Source organism: Podarcis muralis, chromosome 6, assembly GCF_964188315.1.
Source record: "Podarcis muralis chromosome 6, rPodMur119.hap1.1, whole genome shotgun sequence".
Classification (NCBI taxonomy): domain Eukaryota; kingdom Metazoa; phylum Chordata; class Lepidosauria; order Squamata; family Lacertidae; genus Podarcis; species Podarcis muralis.
In genome coordinates, this window is record NC_135660.1 from 80,718,617 (window position 1) to 80,723,843 (window position 5,227).

Here is a 5,227-nt window from a genome sequence, read left to right on the forward strand (position 1 = left end):
TTCTATGTTCTTATGGTTTTTATTTACGGAATTTATACGCCGCCCTTCGGAGCCCAGATCGGCAAACAGAAACAGTACACACTCTAAAAACAAAAACAAAGCAAAAACATTCTAAAACATTTTGAACATTAAAAAAATAACAATTGCAAACAGCTAAAAGCAATTTCAGTTAGGAAGAATCCTAAAAGTAATTATAGGAGGCTTGTTGGTTTGTTTTTTCAACTATTCTTCTGCCCGCTGATCTCGGGGTTGTCAGGAACATTATTCTGCAGCCACCAAATGCCTGAACAAACAGGAATATTTTCAAATTCCTAATTAAACGTCCTAATTAGACGGGGCAGCTCACTAGAGAGAGCATTCCGCAACCGGGGAACCTCTTTAAATGGGCTGGCCGTCCAGATTGAATTAAAGCAATTTAAACCAGCTACAACGGCACTGTCATTTTATTTATTTATTTGGGTTTTTAAAAGATTAACATACGAATCCTAACTTGCAGGTACCAGCTTGGAAAAGGCATTCTTGGTGCAAGGAATTCCTCTTCTAAGATGGCGGGTGACCTTGAATATCCAATGCACCGTTTTTAAAAGAACGTAAGCTGTTTCCTAAGTCTTCAATACCAGCGAAAAATGAATGCAAATTTAATCATATGTTAATAAAATATAGTTTGCTTACATAGCTTAGATTTCTTTCTTCGTTTGCTGCCGCTGTATACGGTATTATTCGTATTTGATGCGATTGCTGGCAGTTGCCAGAGCCTCCATCCAAGGCAATGTACTAATTTATTTAGACGGCAGAGGCTGGAATGAGGGGTATTGGGATTAAGTTGTTCCCAGCTTCTTTGTCGATATGAAATAATTTACACTTGCTTCTTTTTAGAACAACAAAAACCTTTTAAAAAAGAGAGTACCCGTTTAAGATACGAAGTGTGTGTGTGTGGGGGGGTGTTCTTTGGTTTGACCTCGCAAGTGGTTTTTTTTTTTTTTTGTACAATGCGGTTGTGGCTTGACAAAGAAAATGCGAAGCAGGCGCCCGAAATCTCTCTCTCTCTCCCCTCACCTCTCAATTCTCTTCCATTCAGTTGAAGAGTCAATTGCCAAAGGGGTGTCAACGGAGGGAGGGGTTAGACCCAGTTTGGCAAAGCAACCGATTTTTTGAAAGAGAATGTAACTCTTTCTATTGGTTGAGAAGTAAGGGTGAAACGCAAAAATGATGAAGACGGGGCAGCTCATTGGGAGGGCATTCCACAACCGGGAAACCTCGTAGTGGTTGAGAAGTAAGGGTGGGGTCGCCCACCGGAGATACATGCCCAGACCGAACCCCCAGCAGAATAGGAGAGTGAACCTGAGTGATCTTAGTGTCCATTTTAAAGACAAAACCAATTCAGGAGAGAGCGAGAAAGAGTTTTTTCATGATGGCAACCAAGAACGAAGGTAAGAGAAACTTAAAAAAAAAAAGAATATTAAGCCCTGAGCTTTCCATGTCGGGAGGAAGATCTGCAAGCGTCGCTTCAGTTTAAGCTAACCGAGCGCTTCCTTCAGATTTGCCTCTTTGTTTTCTCCCAGGAGGAAGCTACCCCAAAAGAGGAGATAGGAGAAAAAGGAAAGTTTTTACCCCAGCCCAAATCGAGCTTTTAAAGAAGGGGTTTGAAAAAAACGTCTACCCCGGATACCAGACCAGTGAGGCGCTGGCGAGGAGCATCAGAGTCGAGGAAGATTGTGGGCACGTAAGAAGAGGGAAAGTGGGGGTTCCTAGGACTTCCTTAAATCGCAAATACTGGATAAATTTAAAACACTCAGAATAATTCTTTCGTTGTCATTCGAATGCCTTTGCTCATCCAGGTGCCTCCGAGCTTAACGTGAAAGTTTCCTTAGTCAAGAGCCAAATTCCTCTTTCCTGGGTTTTATTTGGGGGGGGGGGCACGTGTTGTACCGTGTATGTAAAGGCTTTTTGTAAGGGATGGGTGCGTTGTGTCCCCTCCTTTTCAAATTTAGGAAGAAATTGTGCCCATACTTGTTCAGAAATCCTGGTTCCTGATTATGGCTTCCTTTTCCTTCCCAGTAAAATTATTGGTGGCACATATTTTCAAATATCAATGGTTCTGGGTTTGAACAGTAAAAACTCTTAACAGACCTGGTTTCAATTCTAACTTGAGGCTAAAACCATCCAGTTTTCTGGGCTGCCTTTATAGCCTGATCCACCTGACTGAACTCCCAAGGGAGTGTGCATAGGATACTCCTATTAGGATTGCAGCATTCAGCACCTTGCATTGAGAGACCAAATGTGCAGCATTCAGCTGGAACCACAGTTAAGCAACATTGCTTTTCTAGCCAATGTCCCGCAAGTCCCTAGTTCTCCCACACTGAAAAAATTACACCACATGAGGCACAAATATTTGGCGGTCCTCTGAGCTAGAAAGTGAAATTATGACCTATCCATTTGGAAATAATGGGCATTTTGTTCTCTCCTTTCCTTTGTTCAGACCTGGTTTCAGAACAGAAGAGCGAGAACAAAGGTTCCAAAATAATGATCAGGAACTGAGCTACAGCTCCTTATAGCTTCTGTGACAGAAGAAGAAGTCCATTAAAAGCCTGGGGAGCAGCCCAAAAAGCAGCGCAATAAGTCCAACGCAGCAATATTACCAGCCATGCAGCTTCCATTATCCCGAAAGCTTTTGTTCAGACCTGGTTTCAGAACTGAAGAGCGAGAACAAAGATGACTGGGTCCAAAACAATGATCAGGAACTGAGCTACAACTCCTTATAGCCGCTGTGACAGAAGGAGAAGTCCAAGCACTCCGAGAAGTAGCGCAAGAAGTCCGACGCAGCAACATTACCAGCCACGCAGCTTCCATTATCCCGAAAGCTAGGAAGGAGCAGGTTTCTGGCAGCCGTCTCTCAGCACCATGCAACCAGGAGAGCCCGTCTATGCCACGCAGCAGCAGAACTCCCAGGAATTGAACCCGGTTCATTACCAGCCAGCTGCTGTTGGTGGAACTGGGCTTTGTGAGACTTCCCAGGAAAGGAACTGCCCAGTTCCATATTATGGTGCAGAGATGATGAGGCAGCCTCCACTATCGAATGGTAACTTCTGCACTCCATCAAGCAGTAAAACTCCCTGGTCTGCAACGGGGAACAGTCATGCAAAGGGGAATTATCCAGCTGCAAATCCCGTGCAAATGTTGCCTGAAGACTGGGAGCAAAATTGGCAGCAAAGCAATTATCTTCCCTTCTCCCGACACCTTCTAGGGTTACTCATCCATATAACCCCCCCCCCCCCAACTTTTAAATTTTGTATATTTTAAAGTTTTTCAATAAAGTTTGTTATTTTAATGCCTTTGTCTGGGATCATCATCTGGCTTTCCTTTTACTGAAGCATTCTCTTCCCTTTGCCCAAGCAAGCTAAAAGCACTTGTATATTGAAATAAAAAATAAAAGCTGAACAATTGGCCACTTGTTCAAATAAGGACCACAGTCAAAATCTGGGGTTGGAACAATTAGGGAAATGTTTCAAAAGTTTCCAATTTTGCTTTTGTTTTTGTTGGGTTGATATGGGTTAAATGTTTAGTTGGGGTTGGCTGTTATTTTAATTTGGGTATAAGTATAAACTGTTCATTATTGCTATTATTATAATAATAATTATTTATTATTACTATTGGTTTCTTGGTTTGCTATTTATTTGTTTTGTTTTTTAATATTTGATGCACTGTGTTGTAAGCACAATGTATTTTTGTACTTTTCGCAGAAAACAATAAAGCATATATGGATATAGATATATACGTGCGGTTTTGTGCATGTGATTCTATGGGGATGGGTTTTTCTGAGCCCTGCCTTCCTGCCTGCCATGCTACATAATGCACTTCCTTTTTGAAATGTTGCCTGAATACAGAAAGGGGTTGGTTCTGCCGGATCCCCTCTCTGCTTTTACGTGCAACTTCCACGAAGGAAGAGTTCACCCAAACCAAAATCCACAGTAGCTTGATGTGACTCAGACATTGGGTTAAATCATGGAATTCAAAGTGTTAAATGACGATGCTATTGGAGAGTATTGGGAATGCCTTACAAGATTCCAATCTGTTTATAATGCTACATTATCACTTCATCATTCAGTATTTCCTCTTGTCCCTAATCTTAAACCAAGCTAATCCTTGCTGAGCTTCTGACAACCAGACAAGGGACCAATTCTGTTTATGCGGTTCAGGATTTGCTTTCCAGCCAAATGGTTCTGAAACCGTGTTTCAATTCCACGAGCTTATTTCTCTGTTTATATCCCCCCCAGGGGCGCCCACTTGAATAGAACATTGGGCGGGGGGGGGGGGGCAAGGGACCTGGGACCAAGAGTTGGCTCCTAGGACCCCACCTTTTCCCCTGGGACCTTGAGGCGGCCCACCTCCTTCTTCCCCCTCCGCCCTCTCAGCCTCCGACACCCCCCGCGAGGGATACCAGCCTGAGAGGCGGCGACTGACGCAAAGGCACCCGAGTGAGCTTCGGGGCTGGTAGTAGGGGATGTTTGTGTGCAGGGATTGTGGTGTGCGTGTGCGCGCGCGGGGGCGGGGGGGATTTGAACCCTGCCTGGCCTCAGGCCAACACACTAATACGCCGGCAAATATATATATATATATGCCTGAGGGAAGATGGCGCCGACGCCGCGCCCTGTGGTGGCGCCTGGGGACCGGCTACGAGATAACTCTGAAGGGCTTCCCTCTCGCCATTGTCTTCCCTTATTACGTTCCCTCAGCACCAGCGCTATAACGAACGTCTTGCTGGAGCAACGGGGGGGGGGGCGGGGGTGTCCTTCCGGCTCCTCTTTCTGGGCCCAACGGCCGCCCATCCCCCACTCCCTCTCGCTTCGCCGCGTAGAATCCAGGTTGGCGCTGCCCGCCGTTTCCCGCCCAAACCGCCGCCGCGCATGCGCCCCTGCCTGTCCTGCCTTGGCGCCCTTTGGCCACGGCTTCCCCTGCGGCGTCACCTTGGCCGCCCTCCTCCTCCTCCCTGGTCTCCCCGCTTCTCCCCCCAAATGGCCGAAATATTGGGAAATTTTGGAACAAGAGGGAGATAAATTGAAATTGCAGAGCTTTGAAAAACTAAAAAATAAAGTGCAAGATTGGCTTCATTATTACCAAATAATGGAGGCATTCAATGTGGATAAGAAAATTGGCTTCCAGGTGGAAAAATCAAAATTGGAAACAGAACTGTTAGACCCCAAAACTAAGACTTTGTCAAGAATGTATA

At 45.1% G+C, this 5,227-nt stretch overlaps 1 long non-coding RNA gene across 1 annotated transcript; it reads left to right on the forward strand.

Annotated features, from left to right (window-relative positions):
* Nucleotides 1–984: 984 nt before the first annotated feature.
* Nucleotides 985–3,770, forward strand: LOC144328058 (uncharacterized). Its single transcript, XR_013393297.1, has 2 exons — nt 985–1,723; nt 2,480–3,770. It is a non-coding gene; the product is annotated as an uncharacterized LOC144328058 (long non-coding RNA).
* Nucleotides 3,771–5,227: the final 1,457 nt, after the last annotated feature.